Source organism: Cynoglossus semilaevis, chromosome 5, assembly GCF_000523025.1.
Source record: "Cynoglossus semilaevis isolate Cse_v1.0 chromosome 5, Cse_v1.0, whole genome shotgun sequence".
NCBI lineage: Eukaryota > Metazoa > Chordata > Actinopteri > Pleuronectiformes > Cynoglossidae > Cynoglossus > Cynoglossus semilaevis.
In genome coordinates, this window is record NC_024311.1 from 5,519,717 (window position 1) to 5,535,665 (window position 15,949).

Consider the following 15,949-nt stretch of genomic DNA (forward strand, 5'->3'; position numbering starts at 1 on the left):
TTTTTTTTCTTATAAATATCTGTACGTTTAGTTTAGCGCTGTCAAGAACTGTTAGTTAGCATGTAAAGGAACAAAAAAAAGCAGCTTGCTTTGTGGGAAAGTCCTGAATTAAATCTTAATGATGGCACTTTATTCCTGCAGATGAAAAGCAGACGTGGTCATGACTTTTATTTTTCAGTATCTGTTAAGCCATTGATGTTTTTGCTGAAGATGTATTTAAAATATTTTAAGACATCTTTTCATGGCCTCTAGGCTGTATGCTATTGTAAAGTGTAAATACAGTTACATTTTCTTTTTGAAACAAAGTTTTAAAGTAAAAAAAAAAAGACCTCTTTGTTTTTATTTCACTCTAGTGTCTTGAAACATACAGATGTCAGGAACTAAGAAAAATTGTTATTTTGAAAAAGTGAGTTATAAATATATTAGATGATTTAAGAAATGTTAATGTAGTTTAGCATTGAACTTATGTTGGAATGGAAAAATTATTTTTTATTATCGCACATTCGATTGGATTTTCCTTAATGAATGGATTTGTTTTGTTTTTTTTTATCTAAGGCCTAAATCTCTATTGGAGTCTGAAAACAGTCAAAAATGTATATGAATATGAATGACATACTGTATATAAGACAATTTTTTTGTCCAATTTCAGCACTCTTTTGGTTGTTTACATACATATATATTTTTTTTAAATTTTCTTTTTAATGCCATACAAGTGTATCCACACAAGCGGATACAGAAAAAGTAGAAACTTTATTGTTGCTCCCTCCTTAAAGAAGAATTATGGAAGCGCTAAGGGAGGTAACCCAAGAAATCTAATATTTGACTAAAGTAATCCCAGAATATTACAAAAATAGCTAGCAGTCCAAATAGTTTAAGTTGGTCAGAAAACAACCAAGTTGACTTAAATGTTGTTTTATGTTTTATTTTCTGGTCATACGGTTGACTACCAACTGGTCCCATTTTCAACAAGGACCTGATAAAGTCAACAATCATGGTATAAAAAAAAACAACCAGTTAGTAAATATTAAGAATGTCAAAATAAAGGCCTTAATCTCGTTAATTTATCTGGGGAAATGAATGCATCTGATAGAGTGCTGACAGAACGATGCACACCATATACAATATTTAGACTTCACTTATCATTGCTCACATAAAAGGTCCATACACATTTTCTATGTACTCAATGAGAGTTTTTGTTGCACAAAATAGATGCATTTTATTTTTCCAGCAATATACAGAAAAAAGTTTTTTGTCAGAATGTATAGGACTTTAGATTCATCGTAATTAATCCTGACTAATTGTGATTAATTGTGACTAATCTTGATTTAAAAATGCATTGAAGATAGGGTTGTGGTTAAGGAGCTTTAAATAATTGGAAAAAGTAGCCAGAAAATACAGTAAAAGTCCTTTATTTTTAGAGGTGATAACCATGAAACCTGAATATTGGGATAAACATAAATAATTATAATTCTGGTGATTCTGGTGATAAAATTATAGCGTCCTATTCATTTTCATCTTAAAATAAAAGCCATTACTCCGTTCTGTGTGACAGACTTGTCCTTTGTCTCACATTATCTGCAATTGTCTGAAAAGATTAAGCAGTAGATGATGTAGAAATTCAATTAGCCTTTATTAGATAAATATATTAAATATTATTAATGAATAAGAAGGTTGGAATTCTTTTATTATTGTTCCTCTGTTGGTGCATATTTTGCTACATTTTCTCTTACATTATCTGGGCCATGTGCCCTCAGACACCACCAGGTCAGGCTTTAGCAGCAGCAGCAGCAGCTGACAGGTCAACTCTCTGCTCTGGTGTCTCCTGGCTGTCCTGACAGGACTCAGGTTTCGGATGGAGGAGCCTAATCAACCCCCTCCATCAATAATTCACCGTCCAGGGCCAAGCTTGTTGCAGAAATCCCTTCTGCTTTTCACAGCCTGCCTTTCGCACCTTTTCCCGCTCACTTGTTAACGGTGTGGCTGACCGCGACGCTGCAGCTTGAGCAGGTGTAGAGTTTCTGAGGAGGCTTCAGTCCAGAGCAGAGAGGTGGCCCCCAGTCTGATCACGATGACGATGAGGATGAGGCAGATGGAGGAGACTCGGGACACTACTTCACCAGCAGGACTCTTCTTCTGCCCCACTTAAATATCTGTGATTCAACCACAGAAGAAAAGTCTTTTCCTGGAGTGTTTTTCTGTATGGTCTTAAAATGTGGTCGACTTCTGGCATCCTTATTGTCTGCCTCCTTCTATTTGGTATGTAGAAATGCATTACATACTCTTACTGTTGTATCAGTCAATACTGTGTTGTGTCAAATACAGATGGCGTACTTAGACAGTACCTCAAGGAAAAAGGAAATTAAAAGTCTAAAATTTAGTTTTTTTAAGTACAGCAATACTATTCATATTTATCTTAAATATCTAATGTCTTGAATATTTGTCTTCATCTGCATTCTGAACAAATGGGTTCAAACACGTCTTTCTAGAAGAGACAAAAGCAAAGCCACAAAATGCTCCAAAAATGATGAGAAAAATGTAAAATAAATCTTTACAAAAATATGATAAGTACATGACAATATTATTGGATCTAAAATGACTTTGAAATACACAACACTTTACTGCAGAACACATAGAACTGAAGAACAGTGGAGCCCAGATTGGACTGTGGATTGGAAAGTACCTGATATTTAGAGCTCTGATTAAGTGGCAAAAACGGAGACGTTGTCAGACATCCCTGAGCTGTACAACCCAGGTTTCCTTTATCTGCTCGGTTCATGGGAGAAGGAAATGCGCTGTTGAACCATTCCTTTTCTGTGCAGTGTACACGTTTATGACAATAAACATAACAAATCTTTGTTCAGTCAAAACACTTGAGTCTAAGAGGCAATATAAATGACAGAAATATCTTATAGTTAGAAAAAATAATGGTTAATCACATAATATCTGTGAAAATGATTCTGCTTTACTTTGTATTATTCCTCAATTTTAATTTTAATTTTAATTTTAATTTTACACTAATGCTATTTTTTGGTGACATATTATGTCTGACACTCGTCTCCATCCACTCCATCCTGCCTATATTCTCTAGACTCTGGATGGTTGACTCTATAGGTACCTGAACCTGTACACCTTACTTTCATACTTTCATCCCACCTCACTTTCATTAAAACACCTTAATTACTGATTTAAAAATAGTTGAACACACTACCTATTCCCTGGATGCGTGGTCTGTTTCTGCTTCTTTACGTGAGCAGAAATCAATATTTCTCCCTGTCTACAGGAATCCTGGGTGACGTGAAAGAAGTGAGCTCCCAGGCCAGAGTTATTCAGGTTGAGCCTGCCGAGGACACGGACAGAGTGAAGGAAGAAATCCAGAACGTTATCAAACAGATCCAGTCTCTGTCTGGCAGAGGGGAAAAGACCCGCAGCTTCACTGCCTCTCCTGCAGGAGAGGCCTTTTTCATAGACACATATTATGGCACACTCAGTAACCTGGTGGCTCTGGTGCAGCAGCTGCAGAAAGATGGATTTATGGACAATCTTCCCAAAACTTTAGTTTGTATTTTGTCTGGGCAGCAGGACTGTGGCGTGGAGGGGGAGCTGACCCAGACGGTGGCAGCAGACCTGGTGCAGCCACTGCTGGCCTTTCTGGCTTCTCTCAAAACCCAGACCTGTGTCCCGGTGAACAAAAACTACCGCGGCCTGCTGGACTCCATGGCGACGGCCTTTGATGGTTTTCAAGAGACTTTAATAAAGATTCTGTCCAGTATTCCTGGGTCTGGAAACCTGATGAGCACCTTGAGCTACATCGCAGATGCAGCTCTGGCAAATGTCTCCACGTTGATGGCATCGCTGCTGCAGGTACCGGTGGACTACATAAAAATAGCTTTACAGTTCGCCATCAGAGTGCCGACTTTTAACGAAGAGACGGAGACTTGTGAAGAAGGTAAAACCTCTTCATAGTGTAAACGCAGTAGTATTTTAACACAATTCCATTCACAAATGACAATGTTTGTTCACTTGTTTTTGCAGGAGATCTCAAGCAGCTCATTTTGTGGTGAGTTTTTGCCATAAAGTTTGATGCTTTAACACTTGTTGGTTTTGATTTGCCTTTTTTATAATAATTATTAAAATGATCAGTCATTTTGTTTTCACCAAGAACGCAATCAATTTGATGTAAAGTTCAATTTGAGTTAAATTACAAAGGAAATGGTAAACATACATTTCTCACAAATTCTGTTTGGTAAAAACCCACGGTCTCACTGACAGAATCTGTCATGTGTGCTCTCTCAGGGGAATGAAACACAACATAAGCTGGTCGTTCACTCCAGCCATCGTCGACATCCTTCTCGAATTTCTCCTGAACCCCAGAAGTTCTAGTTGCCTCGATCCAGGCTGCAATGACCCCACATTCGTCTTTTCAGAACCGCCCATGTTTGGTAAAACCTTGTACAGTCACGACGTCCTCTACCAGTGTAACCAACGAGATCTGGCCCGGGTCAACGAAACACTCTGTGCCGACATCCTCTCGGGTGAGAGGGCGGCCGCTCCCTCGTCCGTAGTTACCTTGTGCCAGGCCCTGTTCTCGCTGAGTCCTGATCAGATAGAACACATGTGGAGCAACATGTGCTACGTGTTCCAGGCGCTGTTGGCTCCCCTCCTCACCAGAGCTCCATACTGCGGTGAGGTGTACATGCAGCCTTTCCCTGCCTTCAGCCCTCCATCTGAGACCATCACCTACCCTGCACCCATACCCCAACGAGTGGCCAGAGAAGCCCCCAACCTACGACAGCTGGCCTGTAACTACAACGTCTGGATGGAAAACCAGTCGTTAGATCCTGTCCTCGTGTCTCTGTGCGGCGATAACGACCGTGTGGCGTTTGTGCAGCGGGTGTGCAACAACGCAGCGTTAATGAAGAAGTTACTCAAAGACCCAACGAACCAATGGCTGTATGGCTACTGTGCAAACTTCTCTGCAGACCCTGCTTACCTGGTGACTCACTTCTGCACCTACATGGAATGGGCTAACCAGCCTATGGTCAAGGTGGAGGCCCCCTTAGTGGAGATGTGCATGAAGCTGGACGGTACCAGGCTGAAAACACTCCTCTGTCAGCACACCATGCTCTTCATGCTTTTATTTTCCAACCCCGCAAATTTCCAGTTCATGCCAAACTGCACCCTAGGCGGGCCACTCCCACCTCCACCTCCACCTCCATCACAGGTACAGGCTCCCTTAACAGGTATGATGACATCACAGTCCTGTGATTATGCACAGTGGCACGATCTGACCAAGATCACCGCGGAGGTCATCCTGCAGTGCATCCGCTTGGATCCGGATGGTTTTACTCAGAAGGTTTGCTTCAATTCAACTTTTTTGAATAGCCTGCTACGGGATGAGAGGTATTCCTGGGTTAGAGACCACTGCAGCGTCTCTCTCGGCTCTACCCCTGCGCCGAACCAACCCTTGAACATCTCACACTGGTGCAACTACAGCACGTGGGGCCAGCGGCAGGTGGATACATCAGTGGTGGGCCTGTGCTGGCAGAATGATCAGCAGGCCTTTCAGAAGAACGTTTGCTGCATGCCATCTGTGTTGGACATGTTGCTGCAGCAACCTCACAATCAGTGGCTGGCAACAGTCTGCGCAGACCTGGATGACATGCTCGCCTTACCTGGGGTGAGTGTCATACAGAATTCAAATACATGGGTTATATCAGGGGTTCCCAACCCCAGGTCCGGGGACCGTTACAAGTCCGTAGGTCATTTGGTACCGGGCCAGAGTGGGACAAGGTGAAAAAATGTACTTCAGTTTTACAAATTTACTATCAAAAAAATAAATGGATAATAGTCATATCCATTTACCTTTAAAAAATAATCTGGCAATGTTCAAAACAATTCAGTCATTCAGACTCTGGTTGACCTGTCCTTGGTACAAAAAAGGTTGGGGATCGCTGTATAACTCGATAATAATTTCATGCTGGTATTGTACGCTCAGATTCGTCTTATCTCAACTGTCTATCATGGTTTACACTGGACCTATGTAACGCATGTTGTACATAGACAAATTACAATTCTGTTTATCAGATGTGCAACTATTCCGACTGGTCAAATCCCATCATGGTGGACATGACAGAGGCGGCTCTCTGCGCTGAGATCGATCCACTCAACTTCACCTCCAAGGTCTGCACCGATGAAACCGTCCTCCAGAACCTGTTGGCCAATCAAGACAACGACTGGTTAATCCAGCACTGTGCCAACCACACCAGGACGGGGGTCTCACCGGCACCTGGAGGCGATGCAGGACCAGGAGATGGTCTGAGTGGAATCAGTCCTGCTCGGCTATGTCGGTACTCCAGCTGGGCCGCATCTCCTCCAAACGTATCCCTCCTGACGCTGTGCTGGGAGCACGACCAGGCACGTTTCGTGTCTGCCGTCTGCACAAATACTATTCTCCTGGTTATGTTTTCCAAGGAGCCGTCCAGTAAATGGGTGAGCAGCATGTGTAACACCTACACCAACTACACCACAGTTACGGTCCCCACCACCACCACCTCCGAAAATCCAGATTACTGCCTGGCTTCACACCTGGTGAAGCAGCTGAACTTAAACTGCTCAGCTGATTTCACCATTGCCTGTGGGCCCGGAGCCAATCAGAACATGGTTCTGAGGATGGTGGTGCTCTGCTGGATGGAGAGTCTGAAGCCCAGGGTGGGGGAGCTGCTGACTCCACCGGTGTCCGCAGTGTTGGAGCAGGCTGTCACCACGACTGTGGTGTTCTCGTTGGCCATTGAGGAGTATCAGAACAACTCCAAAGTTATCACCAACAACATCAGATTGATCGTGTTGGAGACCGTGGCCGACTTCATGGAGAAGGAAAAGAACTTTGACAAGAAGAGAGTGCTGCTGCAGTGTTTTGGGGTAAGAAGTTGAGTCTCCTGATGCTACACCTTCAAAATTACAATCACTTACGGGTGTGATAGAGTGTAACTGTGATACCCTCTGTTTTAGATGATCTCACTCTGATTGTAATGTGATGACACTGAATAGAAGTAATGAGGAAATTCCCATTACTCATTGATTCGGTAGAACAAAAGTCCCTCTTATTTGACTTTTTGCAAACCACTTCCACCATTTCCAACTGCTCTTCCAGAAATGAAAAGACAATAGAGAAACACATACATTTTCCAAGAATCTTTCACAAACACTAGATCAAAGATTAATCTGAAAAGATTTTATATGGTCATCTGTCCATTGGGATTTGTTTTCTCTGGATCAGTCTTTGAAATGGTTTAGGGCTGGATTTTAGCCTATGCCAGCAACAGCTAGGTCATAATTAATGGCAGCAGGCATGTGATTTCTGACAATGCTACTTAGGAGATAAATATGGAATAACTCCACCTCTTCACTGATTAATATGTTTTAAAAAAACATATGCAGGAGGAAAATGTGAATGGGACATGAGCAGCGTAAGTACTGTCATCCAGTACCAGCCAGTACTGTCTGTAATAACTCATTTTTGGTAAGGTTAGATGGACAAAGAGCAGGAACCCTTAAACCTTGGATTGATCTCGGAATTAGTGAAACTGCTAAAATATCTTCCGAAAACATTGTTGTCCATGAAAACCTGTGTACATCAGGGTTCTCGGGGGTCGTTCATCTGTTAATATACTTTTCGACACATTTACCGTGAGGAACTTTGAAGAGAGAATGCCTCAACACTTATGAACACCACCAGTGTATCAGTTTCCATTGTCGTCATTCTGTAGCAGTAGTTCACCACAGGTGTACTGTTACACGGCTGTCATCGATATGACTGATGAATCCTTTTTTATGGGTGTTGGCCGACATGGGATTTCACATCAAAGTCACAGATTTCAAGATAAGATTTCTGACAGAAGACCTTTGTCGATTTCTTCTTTTTCTTTTTCTGTGTTTTAAAGCAACAGTCAGTTATTTTAAAACTCAAAAATCTTCTCTTTTGTGTTTTAAAGCAACAGTCAATACAGTTATTTTAAAACTCAAAAATCTTCTTCTTCTTACTCTCTACTCTACTCGCACATATCACTCTCACCCCGCAGTTGTTAAGCTAATTAACGTCTGCCGTTCTTCCTCCTACAGACGATCCTGACTAGAATGATAAAGATTCCGAGAGACATGTCCAACAACCAGTTTTACGTTATCAAGGTAAATACGAGAGCATTGCTACTCAGATGCTTTTATAAAATGTAAATAAAACATTTTCTATTTCATATTTTGCAAATGTTTGTGTACATTTCTCATTGTAGGAGTACTTTAATATCCCACTCAGCAACTTGAGGGCCGTGCTCAGTGGCGCCAACCTGGACACGGTCAGACTGATCCTTCTGTACTACGGCCGGAACAAACACACTGTGCAGGTATTTACCATTACACACTGTTCTAACACTAGAATGAAAAAACATTTTTTTCAATCCATATATTTATCATCATGCAGTTGTTATTTTATTTTAAATATGTGATAAAAAATACATAAATTAAGTTACATTTTTCTATTAAAGGTTTTCTTTCTAAATGTCACCTTTGGATCTCCATAATTATTAGCTACATGACATGCTTAAAGACCAACTACCCACCCATCCACCTATCTAACTAACTAACTAACTAACTAACTAACTAACTAACTAACTAACTAACTAACTAACTAGCTAGTCAGCTAGCCAAATAGATAAATAACTAAATAGCTAGCTAACCAACTAGCTAAATAGCTAGCTAACTATGTTTCTAAAATGCAGATAAATTAAAATTGTGTGATTTAGTATAGAATTGTTACTTACTTACAGTAAATAGATATTTATTTTTACTTGTATCTGCCTTTCCTCACAAACATCCTAAAAAAACAAAAATATTTTTATGTTTATTTTGTTCTTACAATACAGGAAAGTATTTTGATTGGGTTTTATTGTGCTAGTTAGCATAGCCTTTTTTTTGTTTTCATGTGATACTTCATCACATCGTTGTCTGCCTCTGTTTTCCAGGTGTCCGATGAATACCTGGCCACCATGGTGTCCGTGTTTTTCCAGATCCACCTGGTCCAGGATGAGAGTCTCTTCCCTCTGCTGGCTCCTCTACTGCCTTCAGCCAGTCCGACAGACATCCTGGCCTTACACACACTGAAGAACAGGGAAGTGTAAGTGAATCCAATAATCTACTTTTTATTTGATTAATCCACATTAGCTGTGATTATTTGACTGAAGATACTCAGGGAAATATAAACCCTGATTTGTTTCGCAGTCGGGCAGTATCACTGTGACACTGGTGTCAGGCTGCTGAGAAGGGATGTGTCACTGCATCACTAGGTGCCAGAAGCATTAATTATAGATGTAGAAGTAAAGGAAACTAGTTCACTAACTAGCGTTCGGTGTGAAAAGAGCTTTGAATGAGTGGGTAAGTGTTACATGTTGACTTAACACGGATGGTAACAATGTTCAACACAATCTTCTCATTTAGTTGAGTGGAAAGAATGCAGCCTCGGCCAGGGTACCTGTGGGGAACATCCTGGGGTCAGAGGAGCTTCTGTAAATGTATCAGCATTGTAAAAATACCTTGTCGTTAAATGTTACACTTTCACCTTCAATAATCTTGAGATTGTAATCCCCGCCTAAAACCTTCTCTCACATTATCCTCAATTTCATTTTCTCCTGCTAGCTAAAATTAGACAGGTCTGCTCTGTAGGCTCAATGTGATGCCTTTTAGATTCTGATTGTTGGAGCCTGAAATTTTCAGTTTTGGTTTCTGCCTAACAGAGGCAGTTTTATTTGGGATCAGGTCATGACTTGATAAAAAAATATCTAATAATAATAATAATAATAATAATAATAATAATAATAATAATAATAATAATAATAATAATAATAATTCAGTATCTGGTCAAACCTCATAGGCTGCCGCTGGGGAGGCGCCATCTAGGGCACACCAGTGAATCCTAGTCCTAACTTCAGCTTCATCTGTAAAGAAATATTTTTATGCTAGTATTAGTTTCTGCTCGATATTAGCTTTTCAATAAAAATCTCAATTTAAATCTGCTCTAATTAATACCCCAGGATTGTACATATGTGTTTTTTTGAAGGTGGAATACCATTAACACTAACATGGACCGCATGACTCCGGACCAGAGAGAGGCCTTTGGCTTGTGGTACGGCAAGGCTCTGTCCTCGTCTGAAATCACCAGCGGTCGTCAGTCACTCGTCGTGGACACAGGAAACGTGATCGCCTACCTTCCCTTCCACATCTTCCAACACCTCTCGCCCGCTCAGGTAACAGCAGCTCTGAGCTCTGACACCTGGCTGGGAAACCTGAGAGAGCTGGACGCGGGCTTCGATTAACCCCGCAGCACAGGAGAGCCACTTGTCACATATGGGTTAAAAGGAAGGACAGAGCAGTCTCCTCTTTCTGTGTCACCATCAGACTGTGTCATATACTGACTAATGTTTAATAAGTAAAGAAAGAGACGCATGAATTAACAATGGGTAGAAAATAATTGGTTACTGACCTTTTCAGCTTTTAAACATGAACACAGAAGGAGGGCTCAGTGGGTCAGGGTTTTTGTTTATTGTTTTGGGGAATGGAGTAATTAACCGACTTACCAAGAATGAAATATTAAACTCAATCTTGAGAATTTATTTTACAGAGAGATCAATACTTTATCATATCGTAAAACCATTTTCTAGAATAAGCTGACAGCTTTAGTTTGATAGTAAGATGAATACTTTATTATTGTCTTTAACACCACAGACCTGTATGACGTGTCCCTGTCTTGTCTCTCCACAGCTGCTGAATGGACTGGGTGTGCTGCAGAAGAACACTCTGGCTCCTCTGAAGCAGGAGTTTGTGGCTCACAGCATCATCAGCACCTACAAAAACCTGACTGCTCAGGATTTCCTCAGGTCTTTACTAATTGGAATTTTACTTTTCCATATGTACTTAGAATCTTTACGTTTATGTTTCCCATAACCTGACAAACCAGTTTATTGTCCATATACTAATTATAAGAAACTAAAAATGTAGGACAGCAGTCTAACTTTTTACTTTGCCATGATGATAACTATAGACAGTGTCCAAACTATTCTTGCCTGGGAGCTACGATTCCTTTTGATGCTTTTATCATTTTCTACACCACCTATTGGAGATACATGGGTATTGCAGGGAAAAGGCAGAAGTATAATGATAATATAAATAAATTATACAAGTTTGAAAAGTTTGGTGGGCCGGATTAATAAGCTGAACGGGCCGCATCTGGCCCCCGGGCCTTAGTTTGCCCATGCCTGTGCTAGTGTCTGCTTAGAGTTGCACAGTGAATAATGTTAGATTTTTTTTTGTTTATTTATAAAACGTATATTACGTAAGTATCTGAAAAAGTATTGGAGTGGATAACAGTAGTGGTAAGGGTATCCAGAGATGATGTCTTCTTGTTTTATATTTTCAGGTTGGGTGAACTCACGTGCTTGGCTGATCCAAAGGACCTGCTCTCTTACAAAGACACTGAGGCCTACAGTGTGATTCAGGAGCTGGTCCTGAACTGCACACGCAAGGGACTTGACATCTCTAAGCACCTGGTAGATGAAAACATCAAAGTTCACAAACCATTTACCCCGTAACACCTGGGATTCCAGTATTAACCGCCTCTGTCTTTGTGTAGGTTGCTACTTTGTTACTGAACGATATGGAATTCAAAGTCCCGGCGTCGCCCAGCCGGAACTGGCTGGAGGCCATTCTCCACCTCCTGCCCTTGATGGGTGTGACATTTCTGCAGGGTCTCACACCGACACAGTTGCTCAACGTCCTTCCTGCTCTCGGCAACGTTTCCTTCAGCCCCGTACAGGTAACTGTTAAAGGCCGAGCCTATACAGCTTGAATAGAACTCCTTATTCACATCATAATTTCATACATGACAGCTGTCATTGATAGCTTGTGGCTACCATGCTACATTGCCGTACTCCTTTTGGCAGGGCGACTGCTAATGGAAAATTAGCCTCTCGGCTACAAATACAAAATACAACCCTCTAGCATATCAAGTCTATTTTCTACTTAAACACTGTAACACAACAGTAATACCACTCTAACATTTCTCACAAACTGCTCCTTGGATAAAGGTCCTACACTGGACTTTTTGTGTGGGTGGTTCGTTTGGCTTCACAGACGGTTATTAGTAATCCATGGTCCAGCCTTGTGGCAGCTTGGAGCTACAGAGGAACAGCTGTCAGGCTGTGGCTCTCCACAAGACTGACCACAGAGGGGAGGGTGGTTTGTAAGGTCAAAGAGCAGATCTTTAGCCAGTCCTCATATCTGGAGTCTCCTCTGTCAGATAACAGCTGTTATCTGAAAGTGAGCTCCTTATACTCACAAGTTGTCTGGATTCTCTGTCCTGTCATGTGGAAAAGACTTTCCCCAGAGGGCGGTCATGATGTAGATGAAGACGCACAGAGCCAAGGATCTTTGCAGTTTCTTTCATGTTGTCTCGTTCAAGGCAAATGTGAATTTACTTCGAAGGCTTTCACAAATAATTAACAGAATATAGGCACAATGGAGCCAAGAAATTAGGAGCAACAACTGAAGAGGATGTAACTGTTAAAGTGTAAAAGTTCAGATAAATATCTAGTTATCTGAGAATTCAATTCTCAACTTCATGGATTAATGCCGCAGCAAGTCAACAGAGTAACAGTGACACTGTCTGGATTATCAGACATTCATCATTTGGTCAGCTGACTTCCCGTTCACTCTTCTGTCATGTTCCATGTTTACAGGCTTCTGTGATCGTGGACAAACTGTCTTCAGTCACCAGAGTGAGTTTTCCTGTCCAAACACCTTCTCAAATATAATGTCTACTGATTATACAATCAATCCCTTTGTGTTGGACAGCCCTAACGTCCTTTTTGTTTCCCGTCCAGCTGACTGCTGCAGACAAACTGGAGAATCTTGGTTCCCTCACTGCTGGGATGCAGGCAGAGGAGTTACTGAAGCTCACGTCTGGCCAGCTGCTGCAGTTCCTGCCCAGTCTTGCCCATCACTCACCCTGTCGCAGCCCGCCACAGGCCATCGCCATTGCAACCAAACTATGGGTAAATGTGTGAAAGTCTGTGACATCTTTGTCGCAATGTTACACAGAAATAAATGAATAAGTATTGTGCTATAGATAGGGTTACTTTGTTGTCTTTAATTTTAATTTAATTTTTGCTTTAAAATCCTCATTGATTCTTCAACATTTTTTTTACAATCACCATCATCATGGTCTTCTGTTCAATTCTCAATAAAATCTGGTGCTCTTCAGAACAATAATGCTGATTTTAGTTTCCTTTTTGCACTTCTCTGGGCAGGGCTATAAAAAATGTCCTTTTTGCACTTCTCTGGGCAGGGCTACCCACAAGTGGTCACATGGTTGGACAACAACGACGTGGATCCCCTGCTCTATTGCACCCCCCTGATGAGTGTCCTGCCCAGGATCCCCGTGCTTGTGAACATGACACAGAACATTACCACAAATCCCTTCAACACACAGCAGGTGACACACAGCTATTTCTTTAATGATTGAAATTGTTATTTTTAACCTAACGTTTTGTCCTGTGTTACTTCAAGGAGATAAGAGTTAAGAAAGCAAATACTTTGACGTTGTTTTGTTTCCTGTAAAAACAGGTGTTTCCACGTGGTAATTTTTGGACTTTAGGAAAGTCATATAAAAACATAACATCTGGATTCTGTGCCAAGATAAATAAATAATTATGAATGCAGTGATTTAATTAGTTAAGTTGTTCAATGTCAGGCATTTAACTTTTATTGATTAAATGATATTAAAATGTAATTATTATTATTATGATAAACTTCACAGTTCTACTGATGTGGAGTGTTCCACGTGGTACAAGAGCATCTTGATTATTCAAACAACATAACCAGCCTCCTTTGTTATTTTCCTCCACAGGCTAAAGACATTTTCACTAAAGCCTTAGACATCCATCCAAACCTGATCAAGGAAAATATTTTGTAAGTATTGAACTAGTTCCAACATGTACAACAAATACAAAGGTCAAATGACTCCATTTATCATCATTATATCCTGGGACGTTTTCCTTTATGTCATCAGAAAACTGGGAACCCTGGGTCAGGGCCTGAGCTGCCAGATGTTGAAGGAATACCTTCAGGACGACACTTCTCTTAGTGGAGTCCGAAAAGTCCTGATTTTCCTCCAACAACAGACCCGTCCTCTTCACATCTCTCTGGTAAGGTCACTCCTGTGTTTGAGCTGTATCCTCACTCTTCTCCTTTTTCTTTTAAAAATGCATAGATTGTGCTCTGATTACGCTTCGCTTCCACACTCAGCCAAGTCTTTTTAAGACCCTGAAAGCTGAGACGTGTGAAGTACTGGCTCTGTTTTTGTTGGAAATCTCTGGGTCAGGAGGGATAACGTGACCCGGGAGGACAGGAGTGTAAGGCAGGCATGTTAACCACTACACTGTGGAACCACAGTGTTCAGTGGTTCCGTGTAGCGGTTAGCATGCCTGCCTTACACATCTGCCTTACACGCAGAAGGTCGTAGGTTCAAGGTCCAGAGGAACCATATACTTAATGGCGCCTCCTGTGGCAGCCTGTGTGAATTTCCCCATTGAGGGATGAATAAAGGACTTCAATCAATCAGTTGAACAAACTTTGAGACACTTACACATGTTCATCGTTACACTGAACTGATGTGAATGTATTTGTTTCCAACAGAAAAAGTGTGTCATCGAGGAACTGTACCAGCTCCCCTTCTTCTCTCAGCTGCTGAGATATCTCAGCGCTGAGATTTCTCTGTCAATGCCGTAAGTTACGACCACAGTCTCACCACTGTATGGTGTATCTCACTGAGAGTATTTCAGAAACGTCTGTTTATGTGGGAGATTTTTATTCCCAGTTTTAACAGTGATTTATAGTAAGTAATATGTCTGTTACCTACTCTGGTTTGTTGGTGTGGTTCCTCATAGGTTGAGCGTCATAACCAAGTTCACCAAAGCTGATATGGACATCCTGAGGAAGACCATCATCCAGGAGCCACATCATTTTCTCCTGCTGCCGAGATCGAAGCAGACTCTGCTGGTGGACAAAATGGTGGAGAGGATGGTCAGTGGTTCTGTTGGTGGATTTAAAGAGAATAAAAAACCAAATGACTGAAGTGCAGAGTCAGATGAACTGGGGTTCCTTTCTTCAACAGAACATGAACACAGGCCCATTCACCGGCGAGGAGTTTCAGTCACTGGGCATCATGGCACCGTTCGTGGCAGATGAGGTCTTCAGTCAGATCGACCGCAGCTTCTTCTTAGCCAAACTTCCTTTTCTTTTGGGACTCTGCTACACCAGGAGCAAGATGAGCCTGGTGGCTGCCATACTGCAGGAGCCTGTTGTGTTCGGGTAAGATCACTGTCTAGAACGTTTGAGTTTTTGTTCTGCCACTGTGACACCGTACTGTGAATCTGTATAACCCCACTGTAACATGTGAGGTTATGTAGAATATCTATTCAACGGGGAAGAAGTAGCTCTATTTATTTACCAACATCGTGGTGGATTAGTGGTTAAGGATGTGGACTTGGATCTGGAAGGGATCAGGTTGGAGTCCACCAGCTGCCAAGTTACCACTAATCACTGCTCACTTTGTAAATGAGTAAAAGTATTTACAGTGACATTGATGAACATGAGAAATTCATTATTCATTATTCATAATATTAGGACATTTATTTCCAAATAGACTAAAATATTAGGACATTTATTTCCAAATAGAAAGGTACTTAATTGCCTGTATTTTGGTGGAAAAAAATATTATTGGTAATGTTTTACATAGCAACAATGAGAACGGATGATAAAATGATCATGTGCTTCTCTCTAGTCCAACCAAGAAATGGAACTATTCCACTGTGCTTCAAGTGGACAGGTTCCTCTTCTTCCTCTCTGA